Genomic DNA, 17760 nt, shown 5'->3' with positions numbered 1-17760 from the left:
AAGTAACCTGGCTAGTTTAGTGTTGGGGTCCAGTGGAGTCAGGACACGCACATATAACCACTGCACTGTATTATCCCTACTCACTTGTCTTTCTCTTCAGTATCAACAGAGAATTCTGTGAAACTTAAGTGTCACTTGTATGCAAACCATTTTGAAGGGTGGCAATCTGTAGGTTAAGAGGAAGAAGCCGCCCCTGACTTGCTAGCATCATGTTAACTAAGATTTATTCAGCACTCTCTATGTGCAAGACACTGCTAAACACAGGCACTTTCTCATTTCAACCTTCACAGTAGCCTTAGAGAGGGGCATAATTATCATCTCTTTAACAGATGAACAAACTGAGGCACAGAGAGGTTAAGCAACTGAGCTCAGGTCCTCTTAGAAAGTGGTGGGGACAGTATTTGAACCTTGGCCGTTTGATGTCAGAGCTCTAGCTTTTAAGCTCTGAGCGATATGGCCACTTCGGATGAGTTGAGGGTCCCTGACAAGACCCTACTTCAAAATTTCTCCCCCACTTGCCTGCCCCAGAACTTGAAGTGAGAAGCCTTAGATCCTCCTTTGCAGTTGGGAGTTGCTGTTTGTTTGCTGGAGAGGAGTGACACTGGGAGTAGCGAGCATCGGTTTCCCTCAAAGCCCTGTAGCAGGTGATGCAAGGCAACGATGGCGGGGGAGCGGGCAGGGCAAGACCCAGTGCCTGCCCTCTAGGCTGGAGAGGAGCAGGAAGGAGATAAACAAGGCAGGTGCAATCGATACTGAAATTGAGGTACCAAAAGCAAATGAAGTCATGCCACTCCTTTGCTTAAAATCATTCACCAGCAGTCATCACCAAGAGGATGATGACAGCCTGCTTCCCTCAGCAAGACAGGCACAGCTACTCCTCCTGCATCTGTCTGTCTTCCTTCTTAGCTTCATCTCTGCCCCCCTGTCACTCACTCTGTGCAATAGCCAGGCATATGACAGGCATCTTCATGTCCTCTTTGCGTCCACCTGACCTAAGTTATAGCGCTCCTTCAAGACTTATCTTGGTCGCACTTGTATTCAAGCTTTTACTGCTCTCCTCTCCCCAGTGTATGCGACTCTATAACACTTTGTACACCTATTATAGCAGTTATTACCCTAAATTGAAATCGTTTACAAATTTGTCTCTTCAAAGGCTTAATCCTCTTTTGCATCCGGAGTGCTCACTCAGCACGGGGGACACACTAGGCTCTCAAAGCTAGGGTGAAAGCCAAAATACGCACATTAACCCGATGCAAGGATTCCTAGGTCGATTAGTAGTCCTGCACCCAGCGCTAAACGAAGGCACTTGGGGATCAGTACTTGTAGGTTCGGGAGAAGAAAGATCTTTGGAAGGACCCAAGGCAGACCTGGGCTACACTCAACTGGATGTTCAACAGTAACTGGGGAGATGATGAGGAAGCAGAAGGCCTTAAAGTTCACCAATTTTGGAAATCTTCCGGGTCTGGCTCCACCATCGGTAACTTTTTTTTCAGCTGGCCCTGATACAATATTGTATTTATATGCGTGCCTGCCTTTCTACCAGCCAGCACCTTCCAGCAGTTTACCAGTCCTCACTCCGCACCCATTGGGTGGCTCAGGCCGTACACATCACCCTCACCGTTTATCCAGGTATTATTGTATTAGATATTTTAAAATCATCAGCTCGTTTAATCCTCTCAACAACCTGTGAGATATTTTTGTTTATTTTTCTCGTGAGGAAACTAACGTTCGGAGTGCTGAAAGCACCTTGTTCCGTACCACTGCGCGCCCCTTTCCACTGCGCCGGGGCTGACCCCGCTTTCTGAGTGGAAGATGTCCCGGCGCTCCACGCTCTCGGGCTCCAAGGACCCCTAAAGCAGAGTGGTCAAAAAATGTATTGCATTCTTTATCTGCACAGTGAAAAAGTTGTTTCGGGGTAAAAGTTGTTGAGAAGGAAGCCAAGATGGGGAGCTAAGGGGTAGAGAAGAAACAGGAGCGGGGCGGGGAGGAGTGGGAGAAGGACCCGAGAGAGGGCTGGAGTCCTAGGGAGCTGAGGTCGGGGCGGGGCGGGGCGGGGCGCGGGGGCGGGCCGGGCGCGGGCGCAGAGCTATTGGCCCGTGCGTCGGGGAGTGGCCCCTGAGCGCCCGCACGCCGCTCCACGGGGAGACCGCACGCGCCTCCCATCGCTGACAGCGGCCGGGCGGCACCTGGACCGCAGGGCGAGCGAGCCGGGCAGAGCCGCCAGCACCCCGCCGGGGGAGAGGAGGCTCGCAGCGCCCAGTCCGGAGGAAGGTAACGCGCCGCACCGCGCTCGGGGTTGCGGGGTTTGCTCCAACCGGCCGGGGTCTGCGGCCAAGAGGACGAGGGAGGCGGCGAAAGGCTGTCAGCGCGCCCGGCTCTAGCCTCGACTAATTTGCCCACTCGCTGTGTTACCTCGGGCAACTTTCTTTCCCTCTCTGGGTCTGTGTTTCCTCCTCCGTTAAATGAGGGAGTTGGTGTTGAATGGTGATGCATTTCTGGTCTTCTGAGTTCTAAAACGTGAACTTCGTTTTGACACCCGGCAAGCGCCCTTTCTCAATTTCGCACTCACGAAAGAGCCGGCTCCGCTGCCCAGGAGGCGGTCTCCAGGAAGCCGAGGTGCTTGGGTAGGCGGCGGTTCCGTGGGCTGTCGCGTTTCCTGGGGCTTTCGAGGACTGAGCCTGGGCTTGGGACTGGCTGCTGGGTGGCCCTGACTACAGAGTAACTGTCCCTAGATTGCTCAGGTGGAGTAAGGTAGGGCGTTAGGACCTATCTGCAGGCGGGGGGTTGGGAAGGGGGAGTTGGGTGCCGACGATTTCTACCTGGAAAATAAGCAGATTTGTTTTGGAGTTCTCCTCCTACACCCAGACCTTGTCCCGTGGTGAGTTATAAATTACAGGAATGAGATTTATTATCTTTCAAAGTAGAAAACCAACTGCTTCAGCAGCTAGGACATAGGGCTCTCCCAGCATGTAGGAAGTGGGCCTCTCTCTCTGCAGCCATCCTCCTCCCTCTTCCTTTTCCTCCCTCCTCCCTTTATAAATCCCCTTTGACTTTGAGGGGCTCCACTTCCTGCCTGAATGAAAAGTCCTCGTTTTCGTGGAGTGCTGGTTTGTGACCAGCAGCCTCCAGGGCTTTGGGTTCTGGGTTGAGATGGAAGCCTAGATAAGAACAGACTATGAATCATACTGTCAGCCTCTACCATGCAAGGATGTGCAGAGGAAGCCCCACGGGGTTACAGACAGACAGACAGACAGAAAGACAACACTGGAAGGTGGGATGGATTCCAACTGCTGTTCAGCTTCCCGTCCCCTTCTTGGCAGCCATCCTCAGCTAGGCAGCCAACTGTCGGAGGAGGGTGCTTGAAAGGAGCAGAGGACTTTGGTGGGTTCTATGGAAGGTCTCCAGCAATTCTCTCCCTTCTCTTTCCCTCAGCCCTTAGTGTGGGATCCAGGTGAAAGTAGATTCCAGGGTCCATCAAGAGCAGCGGAGGAGGGGGGCAGGGCAGTGGCAATGTTGACTTTTTTGGGGGCACTTATGGGCCAGACACTCTTCTTTGCATGTAACACGTCCTTAGTTCTCACAAAGCCACGTGAGGGCTGGTATCCTGATATTTACCCCATTTTACAAATGAGAAACTGAGGCTCAGAAAGATGGCTTCCCTTAGTCACATAGCTAGTAAGTGGCAGAGCTGGGATTCAAATCCAGTCTTTGTGACTCTAAAACCTGTGTTCTTTTCCCTTTTTTGGTGCTCCTTGAGTAAGGGCAAGTTGGAATAGTGACAGCAAAAATGATTGTTATTGAGTTCTCACGAGGTGACAGACTCCATTCAAAGCACTCTAGAGGTGTTATGTCATTTATGGTGCAGGCGTTTCAGTCATTCCGGTGGGCATCAGTGATGCCTTAGCCTCTCTCAAGCAGCAGCCCCGTTCCAGAACGCCTGCCTGATCCCACCCAGCTGCTGGTGAGTGGGTTGGGTGAGGGCCCTGTTTGCTTTATCCTAGAGGTGGTTTGAGGTCTCATGAAAGATTGACTGTCCACAGCTGATCCGTTAGACCTGACCGTTGGCTTGTGAATGATCCCACTGTCCCCTAAGAGGCCTTTCTCAGGCTTCGCTCAATAAACATTTGTGGAATGAATGAATTAGCACCTTGTGCAGAGTGGTCTGCTGTCCTGAAGAAATGTGAGGCGGCCCCTGGGGCAGCCCGGGCCCTCACCATCCTCAGAACCCAGGATGCCAGGCCAGATCGTTCTCCCCCTCGGGCAAGGAGGGAAGGGTGAACTGTGCCCCTGTGGGCTTAACAGATTTCCCTGATAATGTGTTGGCTGCCACCTGTTCTATAAATGAGTTTTTAAAGATAGTAGATGAAGACAAATTTGACTTTTGAAAAAATTAAAAGGAAAAGTGACTTAGTTTTAATCAGGTTTCTGCTCTCTCAAAAAGTGGGGGGAAATAAGATGGTACTATTTGCCTTAGGGCTTCCCAAACTTCTCCATTAGAAGAGTCTCTAATAGCAAAAGAAGCCTGACAAGTGCTCCTGGGGGTTGGGTTATAGTTCAGATTGGCCCCAGTGAGCGTGGAAATTGTTTTAAGGATTTATGCAGGTTTTTTCATTTGATTCCATATGTCTGTCAAATTTAGTTTTTCTGATAAATATTTATGTATAGTTTTCTTCTCCAAAATATTTGTGTAAAATTGGTGTCCTGGCATATTGCTTTATATTCTTGCGGGGCTGAGAGTACCCAAATGGAGAAACAGGGCAAAGGTTCTGGTCTGGGAGCTTTAAGTATTGTTTGCATTTTCTGGTCACTTGGTTCATAGTGATAGAGCTTCCCAGCCTCCTGTGGTGATAACCTCTTTTCCCATTTTTCAGAGTGAAGAACATATTTATAAAATAAAAACGATCATTGTTTTCCCTCCCCCCAGACTTATTAAGATATAAATGGCATTGCGTAAGTCTAGGGTGTACACATGATGATTTCATACATGTATATATCACTACTATTTTTCTAGGACGTTTAATATTTAGTCTCTTAGCAACTTTCAAGTATGTAATACATACTATAGTCACCATGCTGTATATTAGATCCTAAGAATTTATTCATCTTATAACTGGAAATCTGTATGCTTTGACCAAGATCTATTTCCCCCACTCCCCAGCCTTTGGCAATCATCGTTTTACTCTCTGTTTCTATGAGTTTAGCTTTTGTAAGATTCCACGTGTAAGTGATATCATTATTGTTTGTTTTCTTATTACCAAAACTATACCTATTTGTTGTAGAAAAAGATAAAATACAGATTAGCATTAATAATAATACATCTGTACTCAGAAACAACTAATGCAAAACTTGGGATACAGCCTTCCAAATCTTTTCTCTGTACGTTAAAAAGAAAAAGAACAAATGAATATAACCCTTACTTTTGATTGTATTATTGTCAGGGCTAAGAGCCATCTCAAGTTGCTTTTGAAAGAATGTTGAGAGTAAATCATGAATAATTAAAGACATCATAAAAGTTAATCCTGTTTGTGAACCCCAAAATTCACCCCCTATAGTTCCCCTGTGTCATTTAGTTTCCAGCAGAAAGAAGTGCCGGCAGTGGGGCTGCTACTGAAGTTACGGGGTCAAGTTGTGCTCCTTGTTAAAGTGACTCAAGTATCTTAAATGTCTCAGATGTAACAAAAAGGTAGCTCTTCAGTGTTGTTGATGTGCAACACGTGAGCAGAAAGTTCTAAAGCTAAATAGCACAGTGAGGAGGAGAGAGCCTTAGATAAGGTCCTTGCTCCAACATTGCATTTTAGTACCTGTGTGACTTTGGGTAGCTTCTGTGAACCAGTTTTCCCTCCCGTAAATTGGAAATAATGACACCTACTTGATTTTTCTCCACCGAAGTCACTAGGAGGACCAAGTGGCAGGTGTTATTGTTTGTTACTTGAATCGCATGTCAGTGTGTATGCAATTAAAAAAAAATTTAAAGGTAGAATAAAACAAAAACATTGTCGGTCTTTATAAAAATGCCGAAATCTAACTCCTGGGCCTAACGTTAGTAGGACTTAATTATGATGCAGATGCTCTGTTGGATCCCTACTCTGTTTTCTTCAAAGAATATAGGATTCCTACGTGGCTGGCGTCTCACTGATCTTCATCACAGTCCTGAAGCGAAGAAAAGGACAGAAAATAGTCCCATTTCACAGAATAAAAACAGGCTTGCCATTCAAGGGAGCTGTTCCTTTGCACAGGGAGTCCCAGAGCTCCTGAGGGCTGTCTCTAGATGCTTAAATCAAGGCCGAAGCATGCTGGGAGGAAGCAGTGAGAGCAGCCGGAAAGGTGATGATGTACCCCTGGCGGCACTCGCCCAGCTCGGAGCAGCTCTGCGGAGAGGAATGGGCCCTGTATTGGGAGGCAGGTGGCTTGGCTTCTACTCCTATTTCACAGATAGGCTGTGAGCTCTGGGTTTAGTCATATCCTCTCCAGGAGCCTTGTTTTTTTTTTTTTTTTTTTTAATCTATAGAGGGAGTTGGACCAGATGAAGTTCTTTCCAGTCTTAAAAATCTATGATTCTGGGTTATTTTTCATTCACATTTGCCCACATAAAAGTTTGGTAGAGCATCTAAATGAATCAGGTGTCAGAAAATGTTCCCACTTCCTGTTGCTTTCAGTGCGCCCTCATTATTTTCTAAGGGTCTCCCCAGCTGACTGCCCTCATGCAGAACACATGATCCATAGATCATTGAGAGAAGAGTTGTTTCTGCTCATCTATTTGTTACTGTTAATCTAGAACATCCTCAGATTGTAGGAGGGAGAACTGCTTTGAGGCAACTTTTGGGAAGGTAGGTTGACGGAAGCCTAATGAAAGCAGGTTATTTATGTTAATAAGGCTGTGTGTGTGTCACAAAGTACTCACTTCTGAAATCACTAACTACAGTACTTTTCTTTAGTGCCCACTGGGTATTGGTCCTGTGCTGGGACCCTTGCAGAACGTGAGAGAGCACACTCTAGAGTGGTTTAGAACCATAGGCTAGGACAAGGGAGGGAGAGAGGAGACCGGAGAGAGGAGAGAGCGCCAGGTGTGGCTGGAACACCTTGGAGACGAAAAGGCCAATTCGGGAAAAGATTGAGGCTCTAAGGGCTTGGAATCTCTGGTTTAATTCTGCATCCAATTGCCTGGCGCTCAATGGGAACTTAGTATTTTCAATGAATTAATAAATGAACAAATGGAAGAATGAATGAGTCACTCTTCTGAAATGAAGTCTATGCTGAAATGTGGTGTAATGGTCCTCAGGTGGTTGCAGTTACTTTACATATGTGAAGTACTTACCACTTACAAAAACACGTTGCTATGCATTATCCCTCAAAATGTTGATAGAGATTAAAGAAAGCCAAAATAGAAGCATTTCCTAATGTCATACTTTCTAGATATTTTGCAGCAACTAGTAGAACAGATTTGGTTTGCTATTTATAGATAAGTCTTCTTTCTATAACTGCATCAAGAAATATTTGAGAGGGGGGTGTAAGACCTAGTAAACAATTCCACAAATTTGCATTGTGAGTTAGAGGGAGAAAGAAAGGCATTGCTTAACTTCTGAGTGAATAGACATTCTTTTTTCCCTTGTAGAGCATTGTTTTACTGTAACTCCTGGTGTAACTGACACCATCAGCTTCTGATTAGACAGATGTGTTTTGTGCTGCCATTACTCACGGCCACAGGCGCCTGGTCTCTCCTGCCACTGGCTGAGTCAGTTGATGAAAACACAGGGCTCTGAGGCTGAGGGCATGGGCTGGATCCCAGGCCAAACCAAGGCGCCCTGTCATATCCGTGCCTCAACCACTCTGCCCCCTCTGCCAGCCATCTGCGCTAGGAGGAAGACTGAACTCTGGCATGTTAGATTCTTTAGGTCAGAATCTTCACCACTGCTGGTTTTAGACTAATCATTTGAGTTTTAGAAATAAAGGGTCTGGCTCACAGACTTAGATGAACTTATGGTTACCAGGGGCGAATGGTGAGGGGGACAGATAGACTGGGAGTTTGGGATTGACATGCACACACTACTGTGTGTATACACACACACACACACACACACACACACACACATATATATATACACACACACATATATATATATTTTTATTTTATTTTATTTATTTATTTATTTTTTGCGTTACACGGGCCTCTCACTGTTGTGGCCTCTCCCGTTGCGGAGCACAGGCTCCGGACGGGCAGGCTCCGGACGGGCAGGCTCAGCAGCCATGGCTCACGGGCCCAGCTGCTCCGTGGCACGTGGGATCTTCCTGGACCGGGGCACGAACCCGTGTCCCCTGCATCGGCAGGCGGACTCTCAACCACTGCGCCACCAGGGAAGCCCGCCATGCACACACTGCTATATTTAAAATGGCTAACCAACAAGGACCTACTGTAGAGCACAGGGAACTCTGCTCAATATTCTGTAAACCTAAATGGGAAAAGAATTTGAAAAAGAATTTGAAAAAAAAGAAATAAAGGGTCTGGGTTTTCAGTTTAATTCTTTAATTCTTTATAGAATGGATTCTAGGGTTGTTTTAGGTCTGCCATCTTGGGACATGTTGAAGGGCGCATCCTGAGACCTTGGTTGTCCCCCAAGTCTGCAACTATCACCATAGCATATCACTTCCTCAATGTGTCTGTAAAATGGGAAAGATCAGACCTGCCTCACAGTTTGTTCAGAGGATTAAATGAGGGCGTATATTTAATGGTCATATATTTAACGTGGGGGGCTGATGCCCAAAGGTGAAACCAGGCTAAAAACTTGTCCCTTATCTTGAAGGCAGCAAGGAACTAACGGAAGTGTCTCAATATCCTGTGTGAAATAACTAGACTTTAGGACAGTAACACTGTCCACAGTATGGAAGGTGAATTTGAGGATGATCAAAGGCATGCTTGTTTGGACTTGTGGGAACAGATAAGATATTTTAAAGCTTTTGGTAAAAGGCACCTGTAGGAGCAGAGATGGTGCTGCTGTTTAATTCAAGACTTCTGGAGGAAGGTACACATGTGTTGGAAAACAGTGGCTCCATATACTAATTTATGGACTGGACCACATTGGGGATGAATTCCAAGACGATAACTATGCCTGCCTTGGAGTTAAGCATATTTACCACTTTTAATAAGGACCCAGGTGTCCTTCTGGCACAAACGATTGAGGCTTGGACCCAGTAAGAATGTGTAAGGGCCGTATTTCCAGAATTGAAGTTCTGGGAATTGTTGAAACCCAGTACGTGCTGAATTTGGTTCGTGCTTTGCAGAATTTCTCATGCTCAGCAGGCACTGCTGCGGTTAGCAGTCTCTGAGTTTCCTGGTGGGGGAGGAGCAGGGAGGCGTGGGCCACAAAACTCTCATCTGTGGGCAAATCGCAAGAACCTGAGCGGCCCTTTTCCCCAAGCCGTCAGCGTCAGGCACAAGTACACACAAGTGTGTGTTTGTATGTTTCTGGGCCTGTGTTTCTGTTTCCCTGAGTGTTGTCGGCTTTATCCAGACCAACGGGAAAACCTGACATACACCCGGTGTTCCTCAGGGAAGAACCCCTGGGGAGATCAGCCTCCGTTGCTAGAGTTGCCTAAACGTGGAGAGGATCACCCGCTTCCCACATGAACTGGGTGGTGGCCCGAGCCAAGGGTGTGGAGGAGATGTGGCTCCACCTGTCAGAAGCTTCCGGGAACAGATGTTCGTGGAATGGAGCACAGGTGTTTGCTTGGTCTGTGAGGAACTGCGGATGCAGTGGACGTGCTCCATTTCTCCCTACTCTGGTAACCTTTCCCCACGATCACTCTGAGTCGTCGGGAACTGAAAGCTAGTCTCAGGCTGACAGGTGGAACACAGGTTGCAAGATGTACCCTTTAACTTCATAGAGGCACCTCGCCTTGGGCTTTTGGATGTGAGACCTTTGAACCTGTCTTCCTCACGTGCCAAGCCCCAGGTCCTTCTCAGTGGGTTAATCAAGCGGAAGAGGAATCCTTTGATAGATTCGGGTTTGGTCTCTCTCCTTTGAGACCACAGGCACCAAGACAGATGAGCTGTGGGTGGGAATGGTCAGCTCTTTGAAGGGTGTGTTTGTGTGCTTCACTCCCTATAGGTACAATGACCACGTGTTTAAGTTTAGTTTGATATTTAAGTATAGTATGACTGGTTGATCTTTGGTGAAATTTTGTCGCTACTCTTTTTAAACTATTATTAAACAGCGAATGTTTGTTGATAAAGGGGCAGCATGCTCTGGGGGAAAGAATATCAGACTTAGAGACAAGAGTTAGTTCATTCAGTAAATACTCAGTGTTTACTGTGTGCCAGAAATTGTTTTAAGCTCGGAGTCCAGTGGGGAAAGCAGATGTCTATAATTACACATGGTGTGATGTTAATAGTCAGATGTGAGTATAGAAGGAGGTGGGGTGGTGAGAGGGAAGAGGGAGTAAGTGCCAAGGGCTTCCTGGAAGAGGTGACACTTGAGAGGAGACTTGAGGGATGAATAGGGATCAGAAAGTTAAGAGGGGCAAGAAATAGTGTGGCGGGCACAGTTTCACATTCAAGGCAAGGTTGGCAGGAACTGAGGCCAGGGAGGTAGCGGGTGGGCTGAACGTGGAGAGCTTTGTAAATCTCATTAAGGAGACTGGACTTTATAAACCCCTAACTTGTATTCTGCACTGTGTGAAAATTGGGCAAGTATTTCCTCTCTGAGCCTCAGTTTCCTCATTAGTAATACGGAGATGATAATGATTGCCTGGCTTTATCTCATGACATAATAGTGAGACTCAAGATAATAATAGTGGCCAACAATTACTGATCACTCACTATGTGCCAGACAGACTTTGCATTAAGCTCTTTACATGAATTAACTCATTGAATCCTCACCACAACTTTATGAGATAAGGTACTATTATTGAGCCCATTTTATAGATGGGAAATCAGAGGCATAGAAGTTAAGTAACTTGTCTCAGATCAGAAAGCTAATACATGGTGGAGTCAGGATCTGAACCGAGGCACTCTGGCCACAGAGCACTTCTCAGTAGTGTGCACGTGTGTGTGCATGCTTATGTTTATTGTGCTATCTCTCTGTCAAGCTTAAGAGCCTAGTTATGTTTGCTTGAGGCAGAAGAAGTGCATAGCTCTTGACTTGCCGTGTGTAGTGTTTGGCTTCTCCTCTGCTACAGCTGAGCCTCTAAGCTGGCTTCCTCCACATTTGCCATTCAAGTCGCCACCTCCTTCCTGAGCACTGGTTCCTCATCTCCATTGGAGTTCTAGACACAGCCACTGAATTTTCTGCCCTGCTGTTAGTTTTTACCTTTAACCTGGCTGCCCTTCCAGGCACTTGTGGTTGAATGCACTAATCCTGCAATTGACTTAAGAACTTTGAGTCTTGTTTGATTCCTGCATCTCCTGAGGAGCATTGTTACTGCTTCCTTCTCAGTGTTGTTCCCAGATGACATTTATATTTCACCTCTTTGCACCTTCTAGCTCTCTGCGGCTTTTGTGACATCTATGGCAAAAGCCCTGGTCCTTTTGATTATAGTGACTCCTCTCATTCATGCTAAAGTAACATGTTTAGAAAAGTAACAAAACTCACAGACTCCCCCATTACCCACTGCATAAAACACCTTAGTTTGACATTTGAGACTCCTTAGTTTGACATTTGAGACCTGTGTTTTAGGTTCATATCTTCCACTATCCCCTTCTATAAACTCAGTCTTCCATTCAAACCGTATTCCTCTTTCCCTATAGCAGCCTCTGTGCATTTTTTACATAGCTTCCTGTCTGTGCCTGGAACGATACTTTTTTTTTTTTTTTTAAGATGTTGTGGGTAGGAGTTTACTTATTTATTTATTTATTTTTTCTGTGTTGGGTCTTCGTTTCTGTGCGAGGGCTTTCTCTAGTTGTGGCAAGCGGGGGCCCGCTCTTCATCGTGGTGCGCGGGCCTCTCACTGTCGCGGCCTCTCTTGTTGCGGAGCACAGGCTCCAGACGCGCAGGCTCAGTAGTTGTGGCTCACGGGCCTAGTTGCTCCACGGCATGTGGGATCCTCCCAGACCAGGGCTCGAACCCGTGTCCCCTGCATTAGCAGGCAGATTCTCAACCACTGCGCCACCAGGGAAGCCCTGGAACGATACTTTTATTCCCCTTCTTGAGCTCTTCCCTGCCCTGCCACTTACTCTCAAAATCTTACCTGTTCTTAAAACCGCAGCTCTGTGATAATTCTTACCAAAACCTTCCTGGTTCATCACAGCAGGAAGTTTCCTCTCCCTTCTCTAACTGGTTTAGTGTTTGGCTTATACCTCTTTTATGGTCGTCATCGCATACCACCTTGTGTTAATGCTCTTTGTGTACTCATCTTATCGTCTCTATTGGTCTGAAATTTCTTAGAGGGCAGGCACTTATTGTTATTTCCTTGTTGTCTGGAGCCCAGCAGGCTGACACAGTACAAATGTGCTGAATGAATATATTTTGAAGCACTGAGTTATATTCACTATCTTTTTTTTATATATACGAATTTCAACATGTCAATTAGCTATAAGAATTTAGCGGTCATAGGGCAGTTATTAATTAGATATTTGGGATTTTGTTTTGTGTGTGCGGGAAGGGATTAACATAGTGAGCCTGAGACTGTCCTTAGAAATGCCTGCTTGCAAGGTTGGTCCTTGACTGGTATCTGAACTTGGATTGCAGAAGGGTTCCCACCACTCTAAATGATACCAGTAGCTCACTGTATCTAAACCGTGCAAACAATGCAGTTTATGTTCAGCACCGGCTTTCCTTCTGGGAGTCTGGAATTTGGGTACATGCCAGGCAGGGGGTATCTACATGACCAGTCCCCAGTAAAAACCCCTGGACGCTGACTCTCTAATGAGCTTCCATGGTTGTTAACATTTCACACATGTTGTCACAACTTGTGTGTATGACTCAGCTGAGATAGGCCTCTTCGAAGCCCGTGCCTGGTTCTCCTCAGACTTCACCCCATCTGCCTCTTTTCCTTGCTGATTTTGCTTTGTATTCATCACTGTAATAAATCACGGCTGTATGATTGTATGCTGTCCTATGAGTCCTCCCACTGAACCATCAGAAATCTGGGGCTGCTCTTGGGGATCCACTCAACACACCATGAAATGCCACAAATGCAGACCCAATCCTTTTTGTTTCTTTTTTCTTTTAGCTAAGACTTCAGAGTTATTAAAGTTTTGGAGAGGTTATTGGTCCTCACATAAGAGAAGAACCCAATTCTTAAGACTGTATGCATATGGGCATGTGAATGAACATAATGCTCTGTGAGATAAAGCTGAAGGCTTCTTGACTGCTCTCTGTAAAATCTGGGTGAGAAAGAGCTATTGGAGGAGGCTTGGTTGGATTTTTCATAACATCTCAAGTACTGTCAGAGTCCTAAAAGTATTAGTTATCAGAACTAGGCTCTTAGAAAAACTAGGGGCAGTATTAGCCTGGGATCCACGCATTCTTATTATTCCTCTAAATCAGGAGTTGAGTTCCTTGGGACATTTTTCCTGCCTGAAAATAAGGGGTGGGCAGGAGGGCATCCATAATGTTGAGATTCTATTGTGTCGGACATCAGCTAGGTATTTAACATGAATCATTTCCTTTAGTCCTCACGAAGTTCCTCAAAGGTAGGATTTTAAGCTGTACAAATATAGTTAAGGAAAATGAAACTTAGAAGAAGTGAAATACTTGTCAAGGGTCACACAGCTAGTGAGTGCTAACCCTGGAATTCAAGCCTAGGTCCAAACTCCCAAGTCAGTGCTCTTTTTTTTTTCCCCCCATTGTGCTGCCTGAACACAATGGTGTGACTACATAAAATAATTAGTAATCAATCACTATATCAGCTCTTTTACAAGTGGCTAAGCCTTACCTGGGCCTCAGTAAATGTTAAGTTTTGAGAAGTTTTATCTTCTGGTGCCTAGCTGGAAGGTTTAGAGAAGGAGGAAGTTTCCCTGGCAATGGTGGCTCCTGTGCATGCCCTAGGCTTGTGTATTGCCTTTCCAGGGTCCTGGCTCTATTCACAGGGCCCAGGAGTGTGCTGCAGTCCATGAGTGGGTGGAGGCAGGAATGGCCTGCTCTGTCATTTTGTCAGTTTCAGAGCAAGTGTGCCTGAAATCTTTCTTTCTGATAATCTTGGATAAAAGCTTATCTGGGAACAATCTGCTTTATGAAATTTGAAAGTAAATGGAGAGTTGTGTTTTTTTTAAAGAACAGAACTAGAAGGAGGAAAATAGAAATAGGTGATTTGGGGTGCCCTCTTCTATTCTTATTAGTTTCATCCTAGGAAATGCTTTTATACCACATTGCTTTTAGATGATAAGCATATTTCAGTAAGGAAACAAGGCCTTGGGCTCCACAGAGTACAGTGGGAAGTGCTGGGTGTGAGCAAATAAATTTAGTATCCGGTACAGGGCCCAGCACAGACTAGGTACACAATGAACATTTGTTGAATAAATGCAACTGGGGGTAAGTGTCTTACCTCTTTTGCTGCCCAAAGGACAGAGTAACTTGGACCCCAGTTCCCATTAGTGTGCTCCTGCTGAGGAAGGGAAGATTCACTTTTTTTAGATCAGATGTTGAACCTGGGGCCAGGCCATCATCATTTCAGAGAATGAAATGCCAATGGTTTCTCCGTGGTGGGATGAGATTTTATTTGTGATGCTGAGAATAGATTTAGTGGTGGAGGTCGTAATAATAAGAGCTAGTACTTAGGTAGTGTTTATTATGCGAGACTAAATGCTTTACACATACAAACCCATCTCATCCTCACATCATACCTTTAAGTAGATATTTTACCAATGAGGAAGCTGAAATGCAGAGAGACTAAGTAACTTGCCCAAGGTCACATATAAGTGGTAATTCTGAAATGTGCATGTGGATACCAAAGAGCAGCCACTTAACTGCTCTTCAGTGATATTATAAAGGAATAGGAACCTAGGCATTTTCCCCCATTTTTTTTTATTGTGGTAAAATACACATAAAAGTTATCATCCTAACCTTTCCTAAGTGTTCAGTGGCATCAAACACATTCACAATGTTGTGCGGCCATCACCATCATCCATCTCGTAACTCTTTTCATCTTATAAAACGGAAATTCTATACCCATTGAACAATAATTCCCCATTTCAACCTACTCCTACCCCCTGGCAACTACCATTCTACTTTCTGCTTCTGTGATTTGATTACTCTAAGTACCTCATGTGGGTGGCATCATACAGTATTTCTCTTTGGGGGACTGGCTTATTTCACTTAGCATAATGTCCTCAAAGATCTCCCATATTGTAGCATATGTCAAAATTTCCTTCCTTTTTAAAGGCCAGTAATATTCCATTATATGTATATACCACATTTTGTTTATCCATTCATCTATCAATGGATACTTGTGTTGCTTCCACTTTTTAGCTGTTGTGAAAAATGCTGCTGTGAACATGGGTGTATAAATATCTCTTCAAGTCCTTGCTTTCAGTTCTTTTGGGTATGTACCCAGAAGTGGAATTGCTGGATCATATGATAATTCTACTTTTAATTTTTTGAGGAACTGCCGTACTGTTTTCTGCAGAGGCTGTACCACTTTGCACTCCCATCAGCTCTGCACAAGGGTTCTAATTTCTCCACATCCTTGCCAACACTTGCTATTTTCTTTTTTTTTTTTCTTTCATAGTAGCCATCCTAATGGACCTGAGATGGTATCTCATTGCAGTTTTGATTTGCATTTCCCTAGTGATTAGTGATGTCAGGTATCTTTTCATGTGCTTATTGGACATTTGTATATCTTCTTTGGAGAAACATCAAGTCTTTTGCCCATTTTTAATTGGGTAGATTTTTTGTTGAGTTTTAGGAGTTCTCTATAACTTTTGGATATTAATTCTTTATCAGATGTATGTGATTTTCAAATTTTTTTCATTCTGTGGGGTGCCTTTTTACTCTGTTGATAGTGTTTTGATGCACAAAACTTTAAAATTTTCATGAATTCCAATTTATTTTTTTCTTTTGCTGCCTGTGCCTTTGGTGTCATAGTCGAGAAGTCACTACCAAATCCAATGTCATGAAGCTTTTGCCTTATGTTTTCTTCTAAGAATTGTATGTTTTAGGTCTTTGATCCATTTTAAGTTAATTTTTGTATATGGTGTTAGGTAAAGGGCCAACTTCATTATTTTACATGTGGATATCCAGTTTTATCAGCATTATTTATCGAAAAGACTGTCCTTTTTCCATTGAGTGGTCTTGGCACCCTTGTCAAAAATCATTTGAGGGAACCTAGGCATTTTGAAGGGCCATCTAGTCCTTGCTATTTCTTTGCTTCATTTATTAAAAGAATAGTACGGGTGAAAGGCTTCTCTTTCCATGAATTCCTGGAGCAGTTTCTGGAAATTCTGCTTTTCTTTTAGGTCTATATAAACCTTAAACAATATTTTAAATTTTTAATCAGAAAGAAATGAAAGTTCATGTTTGAGTCTTTTCATACTTTTCCCCCTAACATAATGTTGTTTTTTTCTTCCCTCAAATACCAGGCAAATAGTAGAAATCGAGTTCAAACAAGCAGTAAAGACTTTATAAACTCAAGTTCCCCCACTGGGAGACCAGTTCATGGAGAAATATGATGACCGGTTGGGAATTTGGATTCTTTTGAGTTTTGTGATATGAAAGTCTATTCTGTGACCTTGAGGAAATGGGAGATTTTATTGCTTGTTCTTTTGTCTTTTAGAGTTGAATGTGCATTTTTGAGTCATTGGAGCATGGGGGTTGAGGAACTGTGAGCTCTTTTCTCTAATGAGTTTCATAGCATCATTAATTAAAGATGGCAAAGCGTTAACTTCTCATTTGGACATGTTTCCAGTTGTGCTGGACTTGTTTTTCAGACCACATAGTTAGTTTTAATTAAATATTTTGTGGTGTTCATATTTGCATTGAGGGAGCGTACTGACCAAAACAAAATGGAAATGCAATTGCTTGCCAGATTCCAGCCACAGATCCTCCAACCTTTTTTTGGTAATAGGATTTTTCATTTGTGCAGAACTAAATAATATGACAGCTGTGAGGCCTTAACCATGGAAATGCCTATTTATTTGCCTGTTGGAACAATTTCCATGACAGAAAGTGTTGAGAGCATGCCCTTGATTTTTAAGGACAGGTTTATAAAAACATCAGTTATGAGATATCAGCTTACATTTCATGGATGTTTTCAAAATTTGATGTGGCTGAAACTTTTCTCCATGTCTGTCTCTTGGAGAAAGTTTATAATTCAAAATCCTTGAAGAGAAAATAGAAAACTGCTTATCTCTAAAACACAGAATTTGATTAATAACAGTTCTCAAATTACTTTCTTCCTTATAGGTATTTGTATTTTGTAATGAAACTGGGCAGGTAGAGTAGCAGTTTATTAACAAACAAATAGCTTTTGTGATTACTTCTCTTGTGAAATCATTTTGATTCTTTGGTTTATTTATTTGGTTTCTAAAAGGTAGTTGTTTGAGGAGGAGGAAAAATCCTTCTGGAGACTTCAAGGTACTTAAAGAGACACATTTCATAGGAGCCCCATTTGGCGATGGCTTGCATTAAATGGACTATTAAGTTAAGCTACAGGTTAAGAGAGAAATGAGCAGCCCTGACTGAGAATAGAACACAGAAGGGCAAGGGACATGTGGCTGACAATGGCCTCCACTGCCCTGTCAGATAACCCTTTCTGATCTATCCCAGAAGGGTCTGAGGGAGCTCTATTGGTAGAGCCCAGGGTCACCCCTAATTTGAAGAGGTTAGAGGC

The 17760-nt window shown here is 44.3% G+C and overlaps 1 protein-coding gene across 2 annotated transcripts in view; it reads left to right on the top strand.

Annotated features, from left to right (window-relative positions):
• Positions 1-2131: 2131 nt before the first annotated feature.
• Positions 2132-17760, top strand: part of SYTL2 (synaptotagmin like 2) — a 111315-nt gene continuing 95686 nt past the window's right edge. For both annotated transcript variants that reach the window (XM_030835906.2, XM_030835904.2), the window contains exon 1: positions 2132-2271. The gene's annotated coding sequence lies outside the window, so the exon portion shown is untranslated. The remainder of the gene's footprint in view (positions 2272-17760) is intronic.

The sequence above is a fragment of the Globicephala melas genome, chromosome 8 (assembly GCF_963455315.2).
Source record: "Globicephala melas chromosome 8, mGloMel1.2, whole genome shotgun sequence".
In the NCBI taxonomy this organism is placed as follows: domain Eukaryota; kingdom Metazoa; phylum Chordata; class Mammalia; order Artiodactyla; family Delphinidae; genus Globicephala; species Globicephala melas.
Note: the sequence above shows the minus strand (reverse complement) of the source record. Positions and strands in the feature narration are given on the sequence as shown.